Here is a 21,279-nt window from a genome sequence, read left to right on the forward strand (position 1 = left end):
AAAAATTACCATAATTAGCTGTTGTATAGCACTTGCAGCCAAAGCATTTTACAAAGCAGAGTAAGCATCACATTCTCCTTTTCCAGATGGGGAAACTGAGGCACGGCGAAGGAACGTGACTTCCCCAAGGCCACATAGCACACCAGTGACAGATCAAGAAAGAGCAACCCTGTTTCCTGACTCCCACCATCTATGGTTTACCTACTAGACCATGCTGCTCTAAAGTATGGATGATTGGGACATAGATGAGGACTAAGTGGCTAAGACAAGTCTGAAATGTTGCGTTGGGGTGGATAACTCAGCTGGGAGAAACATCCATGTTTATGTCAGCACCCCAGCGATCTCTGCCGATCCCGGTAGCAGCGGTTGCCAAAAGAGCTGCAAACAGTCCTTGGCAGGAAGGTTGAATTTTTTTTTCCCGATGTGTCCCTTGCTGCGGTTACCCACGTCTTTGCCACCTCGAGATTGGGTGACCACAACGAGCTTTCACCTTCAAGCTATTCAGAAATCACGGCCAATTACTGAATGCGGCAGTCCGCTGGCTAAGGAGCCTGTCAGCAGACAGCGCGTTACACTGGCTACCAGCTGATTTCCAAGGGAAGTTTAAGGGGTTGGTTTGAACTGAAGAGCTCAAAATGGCTCTGGTCCCGGCTGCGTTAGAAGCTGCCTCTCTCCCTGTGTGAAACTACGGTAGTTGCCTTCGTCCAAGGTGCTGTGATGTCCCAGGTCTTGAACCCAGGCCTGGGAGGTCCCAGACAGCTGCCACAGCCTGGCATCGCCCAACGGCTACTGGAAGCAGATGAACTGGGAAGCTACTACCAGGGTTATAGCCCCAGCCCAGGCACCACCCATGGGTGCTCTGATTGGAGGATCGCCCGGCTCCACCAATTGGTCCAACTACGCTATTTAAGCCAGGAGGAGGAACAGGAAGCTTGTCTGAGCAACAAGGTGGTTTCCTGTTGTGGCTGCATTGGACCCTGCTCGTGCCTGACTACTGGACCCAACCCTGTTCCTGCTCTTCATCTGCCTTACTCCTGCCTTCGCTCCTGTTCCCACCACATGCCTGCTCCATGTTTGATCCTTGCCTTTCCCTCCTGCCCCTATGTCTCACTCCAATCCTCAGTGACCAGTCCTGGCTCTAACCCTGGTCTCCAACTACTGACCCTTGACTCCAGCTTGACCCTTGGCTCGGACCCTTAGTTTTGATTCCCGGTTTTGACTCTTGGCTTGAGCCCCGCCTCTGGTAACTGGCAGTTGACTCTGGTGCAGACCCTTGGCTTCGTTCCTCCCCCTGGATGCCTTTTCCACCCACTAGACCTGACTCCTGCTCTGACCACTAGGCCAGTCCACCTACATCCTAGTCCCTAACAGATGCTCCAGCTACTAGCCCCCGTGAATTAAATGAGAGAGGGCTGAGGGCAAAGTGGTTGGGCTTTGGAACTCACGTCTCCTTGTAGGTCCACCAGTGCTGGATATGGCACATGCTGCAAGCTCTGTCTGTGGTTTCTGAGTTGCGGTTGGTTCTGTTCTAATGTCCCTTTTTGACATGGATTTCACTATTGCCTGTGCTTGTAACACAGCACCCAGATAGTGAAGGAGCAACCGAGAAGACTCTAAAGAAACCAATGTAAGGGATGTTTTGCTGGGGTTCGTACCTCACTCCATATGGCTTTGTTTAAGCAACTTGAGTAATATTAAAAAAACAAATACCACCCTTTGGGTTGTGCCCAGTGAAATTTCCTGTCTGTAGCCTGGCCTGGCTGCATAGAAATGATCTGTCAAATATGGAGGTCTAACGTTGCAAAAGTCTATGGCAGAGAGACTGAGGAAGATTCATACATAAGACGTACCAGGAGAGCATACAAAAATAAATGTGTGGCATTTAAGACATTAGCATAGCCAACTGGAGGCCAGATCCCACACTGCGGTCACCATAAAGTACAAAGTCGCTCCTCAGTACCCTTCTGGAACGAAAGATTCTGAGGTATCAGGGACTGACACAGAAATGCCAAGAAAGGAGCTGGCAGTCTGCCCAGTGGAAACGCAGTGCCAAGAATTACCATTGCAGTTGCTCTTGACACCGCAGACAGAGGGATTTTGAATATTGCTGCATTAACCCTGCAGTTGTGGATGGCAACAGGTTTCACAACTGAGCTCGGCAGTTCAATCCACAGGGCTGGAAGCAAATCATCCTCTGGATATTGACATAGAGGCTGGGTGTTCAAACTCCAGCATGCAGTCAACTTCAAGTCTATTGTCCTAATGCACCTTGAGGTTCACCTGTGTAAATCCAGGATGCTTCCAACTTCACCGCTATAAAATTCAGCTACATCAAAGCCCAGAGAGATTATTTTGCTCTAAACAGTTGTAGTTTGCGTCCCTGAATAATGTTTTACGTGAGCGAATTGTATGATCTCTCTAATTAGCACAACTCTTTCTGTACACCTTTATATGCACTTTTGACGTGATTCCTATAGTGATCTGGTACAAAATATGTGCTGCACTGGTAAAGGGCAAAAACTGAAACAGGATTTTTAAATGGCTGATCAATAGAATCGGCCTAGGAGTATCACGTGAGAGATCAAAAGAAAAGCTGCCAACTTGAACCATGCATTGACCCTTTGAGTTCTGCCAACCAGAAATGTTGGATCCCTCCTGATCCCCCTCCAATCTTTTCCAACTGCATTCTGACACTGTACTTAGTACCAAACTCTCACAGCTCTTATCCACCCCTCTGCTGGGAGGCTCCAAAGTGACCACAGACTTCAGCTACAAAACGGGTCGTTTTTGGACAAAACATTTCTTTGACTTCACACATCCTTCGGTTGTTCATTAGTATGACACTATGGCTTAGTAGAAGAAAGAGCTAATAAACATGTACAATAGTCCATTTGAACAATTGGGTTTTAAATGGTATAGACGTCGAGTATTTATCTGCAAAGGGGTATCGTAAGTCTTCCTGAACAAGGAAGCAGAAATAAAGCTACCACTCCTCTGCTTTAGGAAATTCGAGTTGCAAAAGCAGGCAGCAAGCTGTGGTTTCCATAGCACTGAGTGTTCATGAAACAAGGAATTTGATTTAGGGAAAAAAATGGGCAAACCCTTCCTGTGCCAAACCGCCCTGTAGCCCCTCAGAACACACATAGTCAGACATGATCATTTTTGAATTACCCAATAACCGCTTCAGGCAGTTGAACAAGCTTTTTTGGTTTGCTCAGGCAGAGTGACAGAGGACAGTGTGAACTCTACGGCCTGGAACCATTTTGAAGCCAGGTAACAATCAGTACAATTGTCATGCAGCGTGCAGCTCGTTGGTTACAAATGGACTCCTGCAGACACGACTTGGCTGTGTTTACTAGCATGAGGAGTTGCTTACCACAGTGAGGACTCCCACTGAAGTCCAGAGGGTGCCTTACGATTGCAACCACTATGTCCTCTAATGAGTTTGCATGGCTGACACCTTAAATAGTAATTCTTCACAGTGGGATTCATTTTGCTTTGGTGGCCACCATGACGCATGCACACTGATTGCCATAGTGAAAAGCAAGCTCAAAAATGTGGCACCTGCACAACAAAAATATACAACAAAGACAAAGGGTGGTGAAGCACTGGAATGGGTTCCCTAGTGAGGTGGTGGAATCTCCTTCCTTAGAGGTTTTTAAGGCCCGGCTTGACAAAGCCCTGGCTGGGATGATTTAGTTGGGGTTGGCCCTGCTTTGAGCAGGGGGTTGGACTAGGTGACCTCCTGAGGTCTCTTCCAACCCTGATAGTCTATGGTTCTAAGACAATCAGCAATGGCAGCAGAGCACCCAGGGCAGCTTAGGACATGGGGGTACCAGGATGTTCTAAGCAACCTTTACGTTTAGCTGGTCCTGGGCCTGCCCCTGAAGTTCTAACTTGCACCAGCCACTGACAAAGGAACAGTATGGCAGCTGGGCATTATCTGTGGGCAGGAGCACTAAAGCCTTAATTCCCTACGTCAGGAGCCAGGGGTGGTGAGATTGCCTTCGTGCTGCTACATTCACTCTGCGCCTCCTACTATGGAGTGATGGATGTTGTAGGACCAGGAGTTAAATGGCAAAGCAACTGCCGTGCACCACAGGAAAGTGATGCCGTTTGCCTTACTGTTTTCTGAAGAGCACCATCATCTATATACACTTCTACCCCCATATAACGCTGTCCTCAGGAGCCAAAAAATCTTACCGCGTTATAGGTGAAACTGCATTATATTGAACTTGCTTTGGTCCGCTGGAGCATGCAGCCCCGCCCCCCTGGAGCGCTGCTTTACCGCGTTATATCCGAATTCGTGTTATATCGGATCGCGTTATATCGGGGTAGAGGTGTATATTAAAATACTAACAGAAGGAAAAAGTATCCTGGTAATATATGAATAATTGTAGTGGCTACCAGAGATCATGCATAGCTGCACATCTCAAGATAGGATTTGCATTGCATGGGCTGCCCTTCTCTTCCTAGGAAAAACAAAGCAGGATGACAACAAGTGACAGGCTGTATTTTCACTGTAAACTTTAAATGTCCTTGGTTTGGGGATGTAAGACATACCCTTCATGTTCCCTGGATTTAATTCCCTGTGACTTTTATAATGGCAACAGCAGCTTATGTTACAGCTAAGCTTATGTTAAGTCTTTCATTATAACTAGGATATAAGATTTTTATTGGTAAATGTTGGAATACATCAATTTCGTCACACACACACAAACCAAGGACAAAATATTTCCATCGATAACAACTGCCGTTTACAGACAGGCAATGAAAGAAAAGTGCTGCTTGAGACCTTATTAGCATTTACGGATATTTACTTTGTATATTTTGACATGTGATGTTGACAATTTGTGTTTTAATGGTTATTAAGCTTTAATTTTTGAATCTCATCAGCTACCATCATTAAATAATTACTGTCTGATGCCCCTCGATATTTCCCGCAACTGGGGAAATTTAAATGGAAACAAATAGAAAATAATGCTTAAAACCCATAATTTTGCACACCTGTGAACATTTAAATCTGTAAAAATAAAAAAAAGGTTTAAATAGAAACATTGATAGCAGTTGTCAACATTATAAAAATAAAAATTGAATTTTGCCAAGCTTAATTATAACTTCCTTTCTAGGTGTTGATAACTCTCTGAAAAATTCCCCTTTCTGGCTGAAATTCTCCTGGTCTGAGACCAAGCAAGAAATTATTATTTAAAAGAAAAAAAAAATTCAGCAAAATCCCTTCACCTGTGATTTATTTTATGGAAAGGGGAAAAAATACATTGTCCCCCTTTTAAATCTATTTTAAGAGACCTTTTGCTCAGGAGGTAACCTGTGTATGGCTGAAACTGACAATATGAAATGATGTTTCAGTTAGCTTGTTTTCACTGTGAATTACGTCTTTCAATTCATGCAAAGGATGAAAGAGACAGGAGTCCCTCACTGCTCTACTCTTCAACTGAGCACTAGAACAGAGAAGGCTGGGGGCAAAGTTATCCTTAAACCACCACTGTGCTCCCGTGGATTCTATGTCTTACTGGGGACTGCACAGTCCCTGGCACGTATTAGAGCAGCCTCAAGGCTGCCTTAATTTATGTTCTGCTACTTATGGCCTCCTAGCCAAGAATAGTTGGAGCAGAGAGTCTGGGGAAGGCCTTTATGCACTGGGACTATTTGTGCCTTATTTATAACCTCTTCTACACTACTGCAGCAGAACCAAGAATAAAACCCATGAATGTATGAAAGCTCAAGACCTGATTCTGCAGCACCTCGTACCTTGTGTAATCCTGTACACCAGTGCAGAGTGAGTTCAGAATAGGAATGTTCTGATTTGTTCATACACCCAGGAGTCAAACTGTGACAATAAGTATGAAGTATATGCTGGATAAAGATGAGGAACTTGTAACAATGATAAATATGCAACTTTTACACAGCACTTTTCATCCATAGACCTCAAAGCAACTTGCAAAGGACATTAAGTATCACTGCGTCTCATTTACATGTAGGGAAACTCAGACACGGGGAGACAAACTGATGTATGCAAAGTCACACAGCAGGCCAGAGACAGAGACAAGAATAGAACCCAGGTGTCCTGAGTCCCAGTCAGCCTCCCAGAAGACACATGGTTTGTGGGAGCCAGTCCTTTCCCATGGAAAAAAAAATTATATAAACTACCCATAGCGGAGGGAGGTTGTCAACTCACAATTTTACCATTAATCTCATACCATTTAGTGTTTTCTTCAAGCCCCAGCTTCTGGAGTCAGGTGATTACATGACAACCATCTTTCATAAAAAAAAATAAGATTTTAGCCCTCAAATTGTGGAGAAAAGCTTGAAAATGTGATCCTGAAAGGCTCAAACCCAGAAGGCAAATACCCCCCCCATGTCCCTTCCCCAAAAAATCATGGTGTGAAATCCTAGTCCTGGTGAAATCAATGGCAAAACTCCCACTGACGTCAATGGAGCCAAGATTTCACCCACTATTGGTATTATTATTGTTTAGATCTCATGATTTTTACACCAATCTCATGATTTTTCAGGGGCCTGACTCATGAGTTTTGACCCCCTTGTGACTGGCATCACTACTGAAGTTTCCCATATGGCAGCACAAACACAGTTCCTAACCTTTTTCTGAACTAAACAGACCCTTTCAAACGCATAATGGCAACTCCAAACACGCCATTGTCTGGGCTCTACAAACCTCATTCCAAGTGCACTGAGAGCTTCAGACTTACAGAATGAAGACTCAGCGAAATCCTTTACTAAACGCTCATTCTCGTTTTAATTCCACAGCCCTCTACCCAAGAGAGCTCTCAGTCATTAAAACATCAGTGTCCCTTGAAAAGCTTGCACTGTACCATAGGTTATCTTTTGACATTTTTAATTACACCATTCGGCTGCTTTTCAGCTCAGCAAGATACAGCGCTGTAGTCCAGTCTCAAAGGATGTCTTTATATCGCTTAAATAAGGGAGAAGATTGCTTCCCAATGTTTGATTCTACCAGGGTTTATCCTTTAATTTCTAACTGAGCACAGCACTCACTGAGCTCCAGACAGACAACAGTGGCCTTGCCAGTATACGCAGTCCTTTATTTGTAAGTTTGCATAATACGGACCTCTCCAAAGTTATTTCATTGGCCCTCCCTTGTGTACCATCACATTCTAGATTTCATTTTTTATAATGAACTCTGTCAGTTCTATTTTAAATTAAAGCTGTTGCACTATGACGTCTCCATGGTGCTATTTTTGATTTAAAAGGATATTTATAGCCTTTGGTGTGTAGCTGGCAGGCAGTAAACATGGTTTCCTTTTAACATACCCTGGACTCAATATTCCAAAGAAAGAAAATTTGACCAACACACAAAATACGCAGAAATATAATAAGCAATGTCACACTAAGAAATAGAGGCTTACCAGAATTACTGACCCATCTGTGAATGCTGTCACCTTTTTGTGCATGCTGGCTAACACTGGCAAATACTGTCTGAAGGAAACAGGCTAAACCATTTCATTTTGTTAAGTTCAATAAAGTTGTTTAAAACAAACTACAGGAGAAGATTGAAACACGAAGCAAAATATAATCTTGTTAACTGCAGACAGTTTACTGAATAAATCTTCGCCACAGATTCAAGTCAATAGCCTTATAAATAGAACACACTGAGGTCAGACATTTAAGCACTCACACAGTAGGTGAAAATAATCACTGAATAAAAATGAGTAGGGTAAGGTACAAGACAACAGAGCTAAAACTAAAAGGATGACACTGCATCTGGTGTAAATAATTATTCTGGCATTATTCTGTCCAACGCTAATCCTCAATGGTTCATAAAGGATCAATCAGTCTTTAGTATAGCCCAGGAATCATGGCTACAAAACAAAAAAGTAACTGGATTAAAATCTTTACATAGTTACAGGTCATCTCTATGTCACAAATGGCTGCTTAAAGGAATATAAAGAAGAATCTACTAAAAGAAAATTACACTAGAGAATATAATGTCCTGGTTTAAGGGCTAGCTCAAACTACAGAGTAGGTGTTCTGGCAGTATAACAAAGATGCAGTATGATTAATATTTGAAAACTGTTTTCAGAATTAGGTCAGTAAAATAATAGAACAAATACCCCTAATTGTAATGTCATCATCTAGAAACCTATACTGTATACAGTTTGCTTAAAATATCCAATGCTTCCAGACTTCCTGAAGCTGAATTTACCAATGAGAGATCAGCATGTATTTCTATTTAAAACCTTTCATAATTATTTTTAAAATGAAAAACATGTTAATGACGCTGAAGCATTTCTCTTTGACTTCCTGCAGCTGTAAACTTCAATTTAACAATTAACCTTTTTCATTCATAAACAGCAAGAACAGCAAGGTTTAAAAAAAATCTCTAACGGGTACCGATAACAGTATATCAGCAAAGTTATCACATCACTACATGTACACATAGCATAGCTGCCTAGCCGCTCTGCCCCCCTCCCCACATGCTTCAGCGTCTCTCTAAAAATACATAACAAAATAAAAGTTGCTAATAAAAGGTCATTTCTTACCTATTCTCACCGATGATTATGCCAGTCGGGGGGGGGGAGAGGGGGGGGATCCACTAAATTGTTCTGCTATGTTAGTTTTTACAGTTTACTTTCCAGTGATATGCTGCTACCAAGAACGCAGACAGCACTGCAGTGTGATAAAACATCTTGTTTTCTTTCTCAAAACTATGTGACATACACTGGTAGGAGCCTTCTTGAAATGAGCAGCAGGATTTTGCGAAAGCCGTTTAGAAGAGACACACACAAAACATACTGTTGCTTGAAAGAAAATGTGCTGTGGAAACCATCAGCGGGAAAAGTGTGATTTTTGCCCTGTGTCTGGATGGGCTTTATAGCTTACATTGCCTTCCTCAGAATTCCAGCTTGGTCGTTTTGCTTTTTCCCTACCATATCCTCTTCCAGCCATCCAAACGCTTTCAGCAGACCCCCCAAAGCTGGCTTTGGTAAATGACCCTTAGAGGCAGCAAGAGTAGATTCCATTTGCTCTCCAAAGCACAAGACATTAACAAGGAAAGATGCAGCCCATCGAGAATCATTGCCAGCTTGATAGCTCAGCCAGAATCTTTACTGTTGCAGTGCTCTCATCTCCTGCATGCTAATGAAGCAGTGATGTCAGCAAGTCAAAGCCATTGCATCTGGACAGTTCAAATTGTCATTGGCCAGTGTCTATAATTTATTTACATGTAAATCAGGCTGTTCTTACCAATCAATAATCCCTGCAGGCTGTTTAGAAAAAGACAAGAAAATCCTTTTATTTGGCTCACGTGTATATGACAAACAGTTGTCTAGGTACCAATGATCAAAACTGAATGGTTTGAAGATACCAATTATCCTTCTAGACCTATGATCTTATTTGTTGCTGACCAAATCTCAATTTGAGTCACTGCATCCCGTGTAAGCTGTTCTAGCCCATTATCTAATATTACAGCAGGCTACTACAGAGACCAATTTTATAGCTCATAACAATTTATTTTTCTCCTAACTTTCAATGCCCTCTTAATTTTATTCCCCACTAATTTCCTATGATGCCCCACTGATCTTAGACACAGCAGATTTGCACCAGCAGGGCTAAATATTCTGAGTAATACACTTTATTATTAAGGTGGCATTTTGTTTAGTGCATATTTTATGACCTTTACTTATCTGGCTGAGAGAGTCATGAGATTTTCATCTTTTGTGTATATCCCAGGTACATAATCCGGACCATAGGAATAAACTCACATAGTCAATAGAGAAAGAGAGCATCCCCATCGCATGACTTGGTCTTAAAAGAAGAGAAACCATGCAGAGCAAACTGTGTTGTCAACTCTTGGGCTTTCATCACAAGACTGGCAATATTTGGTGTTTTCCTTAAAGCCCAGCTCCTGGAGTCATGTGATTACATCAGAATCTGAGGTTCAATCTAGGAAAAAGTTTCTAGCCCTCATATTTGTGTTTCTAGCCCTCATATGTGAAGACAAAAGCTTGAAACTGTGGCCCTAATAGGAAAACAATTGAAATAAAAAAGAATCCAAAATGTATTACTTTTGGACCAATCTCATGATTTTTCGGGGCCTGACTCAGGATTTTGGGGCACTTGCTATTGGCAATGGTGAGTAAGTTAGCAAACCCTGTATTTTGCAAATGAACAGCCATGAGTTTCCAATGCCATAAGTGATGGATTTTATTATGGGATATAAATTTGGTTTAATTATGTGGCATTATACTCAATTTACCAAGGGCGAGATCCTCAGCTGGCCTAAATCAACATAACTCCACTGACCTCAGTAGAGATCCTCTGGGCCAGACCTTACTGAAATAAATATTTATGGAATTAGCAATTTTTAAAAAAGAAAGTTATCATTTTATTTAAATGACTGACCATATGTTCAAACACATGGCCCTACATAGTACGTTATACGCTCTAGTAAGGAATCAGGCTCTGATCCTGCAGTTGCATTCATGGAGGCAGAACCCTGAGGCTGCTGCAAACCGGCCCCTGGCTCTCCCGAGGGGTGTGTACTTATGTATATGGGGGACGAGAAACACAAAGTTGTCTTTAAACCACTTTTGTCCCCTCTGCCGGGTGCTGTGCTGAGCTCAGTTCAGCAAGACTCAAGGAACTGAAACCCTTTGTTTATTACAGTTCTCCATACAATTCTACTAAAGAATAACAGTATCAAATGCTTTACTAAGGATACACTAGGGATTTGGGTAGGTTTTTATCCCCTTCTCAAATTACACAATTCAACAGTGTATGTAGGAGAGAAAACAACCTCCCCCGGACATACACTTCCACTAAATAGCCACATTTTATCTGTTCCTGCTTTCATCACTGTATAGGCAGGCTGGCTGTAAACTCAATCCTGAATGGTTAATGTGGATATAGCACAAGCATTTGGTAGAGCCCTGAACAGTCTGCCTGCCAAGGCCCCCAAATAACATATTTTATCTTTAATGCAGGATACGTTAATTCAAATATGTAGTAAATGAGACAAAACTCCACTGGGCAAAGAGCAAAATGAAGTTTGTTTACAGACTGATAATTTAAAGCAGAAACAAATTATATTTATTTACTGTAACAATTTTCCTTGGAAATATTGTTAAAACCACATTACATACAGGTAAAAACGGGCTTCATAGAATCATAGAAGATTAGGGTTGGAAGAGACCTCAGAAGGTCATCTGGTCCAACCCCTGCTCAAAGCAGGACCAAACCCACTAAATCATCCCAGCCAGGGCTTTGTCAAGCCGGGCCTTAAAAACCTCTAAGGATGGAGATTCCACCACCTCCCCAGGTAGCCCATTCTAGTGCTTCAACACCCTCCTAGTGAAATAGTTTTTCCTAATATCCAACTTAGACCTCCCGCACTGCAACTTGAGACCATTACTCCTTGTTCTGTCATCTGCCACCACTGAGAACAGCCGAACTCCATCCTCTTTGGAATCCCCCTTCAGGTAATTGAAGGCTGTTATCAAATCCCCCCTCACTCTTCTCTTCTGCAGAATAAATAACCCCAGTTCCCTCAGCCTCTCCTCATAAGTCATGTGCTCCAGCCCCCTAATAATTTTCGTTGCCCTCCGCTGGACTCTCTCCAATTTGTCCACATCCTTTCTGTAGTGGGGGGCCCAAAAGTGGATGCAATACTCCAGATGTGGCCTCACCAGAGCCGAATAGAGGGGAATAATCACTTCCCTCAATCTGCTGGCAATGCTCCTACTAATGCAGCCCAATATGTCGTTAGCCTTCTTGGCAACAAGGGCACAGCATTTACTCATATCCAGCTTCTCATCCACTGTAATCCCCAGGTCCTTTTCTGCTGAACTGCCACTTAGCCAGTCAGTCCCTAGTCTGTAGCAGTGCATGGGATTCTTCCGTACTAAGTGCAGGACTCTGCACTTGTCCTTGTTGAACCTCATCAGATTTCTTTTGGCCCAATCCTCCAATTTGTCAAGGTCACTCTGGACCCTCTCCCTACCCGCCAGTGTATCTACCTCTACCCCCAGCTTAGTGTCATCCACAAACTTGCTGAGGGTGCAATCCATCCCAGCATCCAGATCATGAATGAAGATGTTGAACAAAACTGGCCCCAGAACTGACACCTGGGGGACTCCACTTGATACCGGCTGCCAACTAGACATAGAGCCATTGATCACTACCTGTTGATCCTGATGACTTAACCAGTTTTCTATCCACTTTATAGTCCATTCACCCAGCCCATACTTCTTTAACTTGCTGGCAAGAATACTGTGGGAGACCGAATCAAAAGCTTTGCTAAAGTAAAGATATATCACATCCACCACTTTCCCCATATCCACCGCACCAGTTATCTCATCATAGAAGGCAATCAGGTTGGTCAGGCATGACTTGCCCTTGGTGAATCCATGTTGACTGTTCCTAATCACCTTCCTCTCCTCCAGGTGCTTCAAAATGGATTCCTTGAGGACCTGCTCCATGATTTTTCTGGGGACTGAGGTGAGGTCTGTAGTTCCCCAGATTCTCCTTCTTCCCTTTTTTAAAGATGGGCACTATATTTTCCAATCGTCTGGGACCTCCCCCGTTCGCCATGAGTTTTCAAAGATAATGGCCAATGTCTCTGCAATCACATCCGCCAACTCCTTTAGCACCCTCAGATGCATTAGATCTGGCCCCATGGACTTGTGCATGTCCAGCTTTTCTAAATAGTCCTTAACCTGTTCTTTCACCACTGAGGGCTGCTCACCTCCTCCCCATGCTGTGCTGCCCAGTGCAGCAGTCTGGGGGCTGCCCTTGTCTGTGAAGACTGAGGCAAAAAAAAACCAACGAGTACTGCAGCTTTTTCCACATCATCTGTCACTGGGTTGCCTCCCCCATTCAGTAAGGGTCCCACACCTTCTTGACATTCTTCTTGTTGCTAACATACCTGTAGAAACCCTTCTTGTTATCCTTCACATCCCTTGCTAGCTGCAACTCCAATTGTTCTTTGGCCTTCCTGATTACACCCCAGCATGCTCGAGCAATATTTTTATACTCCTCCCTAGTCATCTGTCCAAGTTTCCACTTCTTGTAAACTTCCTTTTTGTGTTTAAGCTCACCGAAGATTTCTTTGTTAAGCCAAGCTGGTCGCCTGCCATATTTGCTATTCTTTCTGCACATCGGGATGGTTTGTTCCTGCGCCCTCAATAAGATTTCTTTAAAATACAGCCAGCTCTTCTGGACTCCTTTCCCCCACATATTAGCCTCCCAGGGGATCCTGCCCATCAGTTCCTGGAGGGAGTCTAATTCTGCTTTTCTGAAGTCCAGCGTTCATATTCTGCTGCTCTCCTCTCTTCCTTTTGTCAGGATCCTGAACTCGACCATCTCATGGTCACTGCTGCCCAGGTTGCCACCCACTTCTACTTCCCCTACCAATTCTTCCCTGTTTGTGAACAGCAGGTCAAGAGGAGCACGGCCCCTAGTTGGTTCCTCCAACACTTGTACCAGGAAGTTGTCCCCAACACTCTCCAAAAACTTCCTGGATTGTTTGTGCACTGCTGTATTGCTCTCCCGGCAGATGTCAGGGATTCTTCGGTTCAAAGAGTAAATGCCTTTCCTATGAGAGCTCCTGGTGTGCACTAATTTTCACTAAACAGATGAGTCGAAGGCTTGTAGTTTATCTGTATTTACTATTGAGGAGCAAGGAACACTAAATACACACACTTCTGAATGGAGTGGCTCATGGTATTGAGCATTACACTCCCTACAAAGTCTTGGCAGGAGCTTTTAGCTCTTCCCCTAACTGCATGCATCCAGCCTCACACACACAACCATACATTTGGGTTTTCCTGGACACGACCTCTTTTTTCTCCTCCGTCCGGGAGGATTTTTCTGCTCCAGGCTTTGCAGCTCAGAAAGGGCCATCTCTGCGACTGGATTGGTCCTTCCCCTGCATCTGCTGGATCCCGCCGGCCCTGGCCCAGCCTGACAAGTAAGCGGAGCTGCCAAGTGCCTCTTGACAGTCTGCCTGCCCCACCACAGGGCCTCCGAACCTGGCCAGGAGGGGTGACAGGGCCAGGTCCCTGCTCCCCACCCTGGGGAGGAGAGAGGCCTGCAGGGAGGCAGTGACGGGCTGGCTCTGCGTCCTGGGCCTGCGCCAGCCACCCTGACAGGGAGCATGACACTGCCCCCCATCTCGAGTGTGAGGCCGCAGATACCCCATCCAGCACCCCCTAAATACCCCCCTGTACACACACACCCATCCAGCACCCCAAATATTCCCTCCAGCACCTCCCCAATTGTACTCCCTCACCAGCTTCCCCTCCCCCCGGCAGTGTCTTCTATTTGGTAACTTGAAATATGATAACCCTAATCCTGCAGCTAATTTCCATGCACGAAACCATTCCCATTTCCATTGCAAATCAGGTGGTAGAGCGAGCAGATATGATCCACCTGAACTAATAGTCTTTTATTGTGCACAGAATGGTCACACCCCCATTTTTTTTTTTTTTTTTTTTTTTTTGCAGGCAGTGTCAGCTGCTCCCGCAAAAGTGGCTGTGCAGAATCAGAAGCAGGGGCTGAAAATTTAGCTCCCATAGTCAGCTTGTTCTAGCCCCGCCACTCATCAAGTCTAACTTCTGTGGCCTATTTGTTTGGCTACTTATGTTGTTAACCAAATACTGCTGGAAATGGTAATTACATGCAGAATTCCAAGATTTTAGGTACTAGTTGACACACAATGGTACAATGAAGGTGCAGGTCGTGACCTCATGTAACAGCCCCATAAAACAAATGTTTATAGCCATGCAGCTAACCTAGGGGGTTAGCTAAGAAGAAGAAACCTTTGCACCACAGGAGAGCATATATTTCTCCTCACTCCTGGCAGATTTCCTCCTCCAATACTTGAGAGACAAAGTATCCTCAAAGTACAATAATTATTGTACAAGAAGTACAATTATTCTGAGACAAACCAGATGAGATTGTTCAAGTTTTGGTTCCAAATTTCTCATGAAAATGTACTTTTCTCTTCTGGGAAGGTGCTGAATGGGTTTGTAATCATCACTTTCATATTAACTGCTCTACTGCCTGTGAAAACACCACACATGTTCCAGTAACTCCAGAGGGCACATTGTATTCCCTATGACCGAGGCCGTGCATCATGCAGTTTAAAGGGGTGTTTCATTAAGGAGAAAGGTGCTGGCCAAGCAAACGGAGCTTGTTTCATAAAGGTCACTTGAATGACTTTTACAACTACGGAGATGGATCTTGCCAACACTCTGATGCGATTATTGCTCCGAGCTCCCATTTTGTTCAGAGAAGAACTTCGGGACGGGATTCGGAAATTTAAAAAAGGACAAATATTATAATTAAAACTTCGAATCCCATTCCCAAATTAGGCAGTTCAAGGGCAATAATTATGCCAGAGAAATGTGACATCCTTTTTTGCTGTTGTTAAGGCAGAAAAACTGGACTCTATAATGGTCACTAATTTGTACAAATTCATCCCTACAGCTAGCGTGCGGGAACTGTCATTTTAAAAGCACACACGCTTTTTTCAACAGCTCGGTTTACTGATTACCTGTCAGTCAATGCGGATTCATGTAACATTGTTTATTCTTTAGACTGCAAAAGATAATACACTACATGGCAAGTGGTAGCCGTGGCAGGTAATCATCAGTGAGGTCACCAGACTCCTAAACCAGATGGATGTCAGATCAAGTTGCCTTTCTGAATTATTTAGTGAACATCCCCTAAAGAGGCTGACCACGCTTGTCAAGGCAGCCTGCTACAGAAAGAATGTGGTCGCTTGCGGATGACTCACGGGCTAGGAGCTGCCCCCGAGGCTTCCTTAAATGGCGCTCAGTGAATATGCAGCACCAAGTAGCAAATTCTGCTTCGGAACTGGATTGCTGGCACGTTCTCTTTAGCCAGAGTAAAACTGCGGCTGGTCAATGATCACACGCAGCTCAGAGAATCAGAGGAAGGCACATCAATGAGAGAATGCAAAAGGAAACACTGTTAGATAAAAGCGGCAGTGACCTACTTACAGTACATTTCAGAAGGGACATTACCACCTTTGGATAGGAAAAAAACATCTAGCTTCCAATGCATGTATCTTCAGAGGAGATACAGACCGAGGAATCTACAAATACCAGGCGCCAGGTTGTAAAAAGCCTGGCCCTAAACACACAGCGCTAAGCAACACTCCTGATTTAAACCTACAAAACAATACATCTATTCAACAGCATGTACCGGCTGGAATTCTTCTTGCAATTGTGGTGGTGATTGTTGGTGGCGATGGTGGATTATTTTGTTGCTGTTGTGGTTTGGGTCACAGTACTCCATCACCGATCCTTTGTTTGCTCACAATAAGCCTCTCAAACTTCAGATACACACAACAAAAGCTCACTTTCTCCACATTATTTTATCCACAAAAATGCAGAATTGGTTGTTTTACAGTCATTTTTTCGGCCCCCTCCTCCCCGCTCCCACCCTTTGCAATTTGCACAGAAATTCGGCTACATCTGATCATAAGAATGTCACAGTAAGTGACTTACATTGCAGAAGCACATGGTGCGGTGATAAAGCACTAGATTGGGAATCCAGAGCCATGGGTTCTAGTCCTGGCTCTGCCACTGAGCTGCCGGGTGGCCTTGGGCAAGTCACTTCCCCCTCAGTGCCTTTGTGTTCCTTCCCATTGCCTGTCTTGTATGTTTACATTGTACGTTCTTCAGGGCAGGCAGGATCTCTCCCTCTGGATTTGTACAGTTTGCAGGAGAGGGCACTGATCTCAGTTGAGGCTACTGTAATGCAGCAGCAGCCAGCCTTATTAATCAGAGCGGCAAGTCATTCTGCAGCATGGCTAGTAAATAAATACTCTCTTGTTCTTGCCTGCCCCACACCCACTGTGTTCCTTCCTAAGGGATCTTCAGCACTACAGGGGATGTGTTATTTCCTCAGTAATGTGGACTAAAGAATGCAGTAAGTTGGTTGGTGAGTGGTTTTCATAATGAGTCACTTTCTTTTCAATTCCTCTTTTCGTGACCATTTGCAAGTACAGTGTGTCCACTGGTAGGGTCAGAAGGGCACGACCATCCACAGGAGACAGCTAAGGTGGGTAGGATCAGAGATTGGACAGGCACAGGCTGCTGTTGGCAAAAGCCGAAGGAGAAACAACGCAGTGAAGCAATTTCCAGGTGCCATCAACATCCTCAGAGACTAGTCAGCAGTGTGCTGGTCTGAACGGTAACCTCAGCTCCTGGCTATGACCACGCAGGGAAATGAAGACACGAATACGCCTTTGGATTCTCGGAATGAAAATCCCCAGCTGAACGAGAGAAAAAGTGAGCCGCTGGTAGACAGAGAAGGACTGATGGCGTCAGAGGAGAAAACATCCCATTTAGAACTAACATGGGTTGGAATGATGAAAGCTAGGTTTGCGGGACAACAAGCTAACCACAGAAAAATGAAGACTTGTGGCCTTGAAAGAAAGTTGGATCAAAACTGGCAACTCCTTTTTTGTTAATAGTGGCCACTAGAAGCCCTGGAGCCTAGATCTGACTAGAGGCCTCAGCTCCTTCCCTCTCCAGATGCCCGAACTAAGGGATTTGCCTCCCAGTTTAAAAAAATAATGTCGCTGAGTAGGCAAAGAGGCTGCACCATCCTGATTTCCTTCAGTTCTGCTTGTGGTTGCAAAAAGCTGGTCCAAGCTGCAAGAAGAAGCAGTGAGATCTAACAGGAGGATTCTTTGACCTGATTTCCTCCTGATTATACCCCTGTCTTTGTAAGGAGAAGTCAACGGTTTTGGGGACATGAAACGTCGTTTGGAAGACATGGGCTATGAAGACATGGGCTATGAATACACTCTTCCTTTTTCAGACAGACTAGGTTTTGGGTTTTTTTTTCTGGGGGGAGGAGGGGTGTTGTCACAGACATTCCCCATTTCAATGCCAGAGGGAGTTTTGGCCTTTTTGATCAATGCCTTAAAGGCATTGCAAAAGTAAATGGGGAGGAGGGGAGAGAACAAACTTCAGATGGTGACAGTGTATCCTGAAAACTTGGACTTTTTATATTTTTGCTTCAGTTTGCCTAGGACTCAGGCTTTTTTTAATCTGTATGTTGGTTAATGCCTGGCTTTACACGTTACTCCCGCTGTTATAATTGCTACCTTTGATTCGAAACGCAGAGACATGCGTAGAAGAGAAGTTGATGGCTGATTTTCTAGATGTTAACGTGTAACATTGGTTGCAGTTTTTCAATATTATGTAGTTTGGCAGCAGGCCGTATGAGGGGGGCCTCATGTCCTCTGCACCCAGTTACTTTCATATCTGTAATTCTATTTGTAGAAATAATTATTTACATATATTAATAAATTATCCAGTAATGTTTGCTCAGTCCTGCAAAGCCCTAAGCACCTTCAACACCTATTGGGTATGGGTGAAATATACCCTTGTGCAGAGGTCCAGCAAAAGGCCTATAAACCACTGAAGTCCTAATTAACATTTCAGAATAGAGTTTACGTGGTAAATAGGCCTAATGCTGTACTGGGAAGAATTTCTCCCTATATTAGTAATAGATTAGTAATACTGTAGATCAGGGGTTCCCAAACTTCATTGCATCACAACCCCCTTCTGGCATTAAAAATTACTACACAACCCCAGGCGGGGGCCTGTAACCTGAGTCCCAACACGCAGGGCTGAAACCCTCAGGCTTCAGCCTCGGAGGTGGGGCTCGGGCTTCGGCCCTGGGCCCCAGCAAATATAAGCCAGCCCTGGCGACCCCATTTAAAAAGGGTTGCGACTTACTTACTGTCCTGACCCACAGTTTGAGAACCGCTGCAGATGATCTCTCAGTATTTGGATAGATAACCGTGATCTGTACTGAGTACAGTAGGTTTTCTTGGCCCGTTGGCTACTGCGCATGGTTATTCTTTCCCCAGAGCACAAGGACTGTGTCCCATAAGGGCGCCATATGATTCTATGAGCACAGTGAAAACAGAGCCTGTTTTGGGTTGCTGTTTTGTGGGAGGAAGCAGGTTATTAGGACACAAAGCAATATCGGATCCTCTTCTTTTGTACTGCATTGTGTGATCCTTGTCGTAAGGCAGTTGGATATGCTATCGGGTATCTGATTTGCTGCACCTACTGAAGCTGGTTAAAAATGATTTTATATTTACACAGAGATGCACACATCTCACCCTCCCCCCGCACATCTCCATGCTGAATTAGGAGTCAATCGGCAGCTAGTGACATGAATCGACTCCAGGTTGAATGTGTATTTTCTTTTTCTTTTCTTTCTGGAGAAATCATCAATTCCTACTAAAGTTATCAACTGTCACTTTAAAGCTACAAATCCTAGAGTAAAAACAAATACAGTGTCCTCCTGTGGCCAGCTGTCAAGGGCTCTAGTCCCAGTGTGGAAGGGTTTACAAAGAGAGACCTGGCTATCACTTGGCTGTTCTGGGGTGGCTAGAAAAGCTGCTGCAGTGGTAGGCACCTAGGGGGAAGTGCCTGAGTTCTTGTTCCTCTCAGTTTGCTGTAAACTGGAAAGGGCTGTTACCCAATTTTCTGAGTTTCTTTGCTCTTGTTCTTCCATCTTCTTTTTGTTAATAAAGCTAGCCCCGAGAAAAGGGCCGTGAACTGGGCTGTAGTTTAGGGCTTTACTTTGCCTTATCTGGCTGATGTAAGCTAGTGGGTAGATACATCTACCAATATTACGCCCCGGAGGAATTCTGTGCCGCTGCGCAATGCAGAATGTTGCAGAAATTAATGTTGGGTGCGCAGAATTTCCTTTCCCCCCCCCCCCAAAAAAAATGGGCTTCAGAGATGTTGGCCGCCACTAGGTATCGCTGGACCCAGCAGAGCCCAGCTCACAAATAGAAGACAAGCCCAGGGGGAGGGAATTGGAGGGTTCCCGGCAGTGGCAGTTCCCAGCACACCCTGAAGAAAGGAGGCAGCGGGACGCAGGAAACTCTGTGTAAGCCTTGGACCTAGCATCAGGCTTTTTCTCCCTCGAGATCCCTGGGGGGCTCTAAGAGGGAGGTGATGTGAGTGTCTGGGCTGGGAGGGCTGCGGCTGGGCTCTGTGGGGGGGTAAGGCATGTGAGTGTTTGAGCCTCAGCTGGGTTTGAGGGAGAAGGTGTGTGTCAGGGCCTGGGGGGCTCCCGCGGCTGGCCTCTGGGGGAGGGAGGAGTGTCTGGGCCGGGTGGGGGCATAGCTGGGCTCTGGGAGGGTAGGGAGTGAATGTCTGGCCCCCCGGCTAGGCTCTGGGTGGGGCAGAGAAGCAGGAACTGGGTTGTCGTAGGGATTTCTTTAACTCTCTACTCCTGGGGGAAATTTTGTGTGGGTCTGTATTGTTACAGACATACTTGCTGACAGGTATTTTGAAATAAATTACCCATATAAATGAAACTGGTGTCATTATGTAGTGTTATTTTGACAAATAAAATTTGAAGAATTTTAAAATACTGTGTGCAGAATTTTTGGCGCAGAATTCTTCAGGAGGACAATATAAGTAACCTCTACTCCCAAAAACTGATAGTGTGTTATTTAACCCCACTTTGTGGGGGTGGAAAACAAGCCACAACACCAAAGTCAGGCCCTCACCTTGAAAGCGAATCTTCATGGCCACCACAGGTTCAACTGAACGAAGCAGCTTACAGTATCGGGGCCTTAAAACAGCCAAATTACAACTCACACTTAAAGTGCCAAGAGAGATGAATTGCACAGGAGGTGCGTGCATTTACTTGCAGTAGGCCTGAGTACGCCGGCTCAAGTCAGAGCTATCAATTTCTCTTTCATTCGCATCACAATTCTTCACTGTGTACAAGAAAAAGAAAACAGCCCATGAGGAGTATAAGATGGTTACTCCATTTTTAACCCATCATGCTATACCAAGCTACTGCCGAGGGCTTGAGATACCGGCAGCTTTTACACGTCACGTACACTGCTGAGACACAATGGAGCGAGATACAGCCTGAATTTCAATCAGTCACTGTATCTTCTTTTTTTATAATCACCTTAATACTAGACACTTAGAGCGCTTAACAGTAATAAGCCTTCTGCATAGCCTCCAGCCTTAACTATGCATTACTATATTTTTGGGGTTTGTATTTTGGTCAGATTTTGAACAATGGTGATGTTTGTTTTTCCCCCTCTATCCTTCTTTTAGCTTGACAGTATTCTCATTTTAGGAGGTAAAGATGGTCTCTTTAACAATATCTCCAAAGGTCTAGTTAAAGCATGTATCTGAATTTAAACTACATAAACTTAACATTGTCTTTTTTTAAATTAAATATTTTTCTTGG

At 44.3% G+C, this 21,279-nt stretch overlaps 1 protein-coding gene across 4 annotated transcripts in view; it reads right to left on the minus strand.

Annotated features, from left to right (window-relative positions):
• PRICKLE2 (prickle planar cell polarity protein 2) overlaps positions 1-21,279 on the minus strand; it is a 189,519-nt gene that overhangs the window by 65,229 nt on the left and 103,011 nt on the right. The window contains exon 1 of one of the 4 annotated variants that reach the window (XM_005297855.5): positions 8,541-9,225. The exons of the other annotated variants lie outside the window; for them this stretch is intronic. The gene's annotated coding sequence lies outside the window, so the exon portion shown is untranslated. Of the gene's footprint in view, positions 1-8,540; positions 9,226-21,279 lie in introns of those variants that run through there. 4 annotated transcript variants of the gene reach the window in all.

The sequence above is a fragment of the Chrysemys picta genome, chromosome 7 (assembly GCF_011386835.1).
Source record: "Chrysemys picta bellii isolate R12L10 chromosome 7, ASM1138683v2, whole genome shotgun sequence".
Taxonomy (NCBI): domain Eukaryota; kingdom Metazoa; phylum Chordata; order Testudines; family Emydidae; genus Chrysemys; species Chrysemys picta.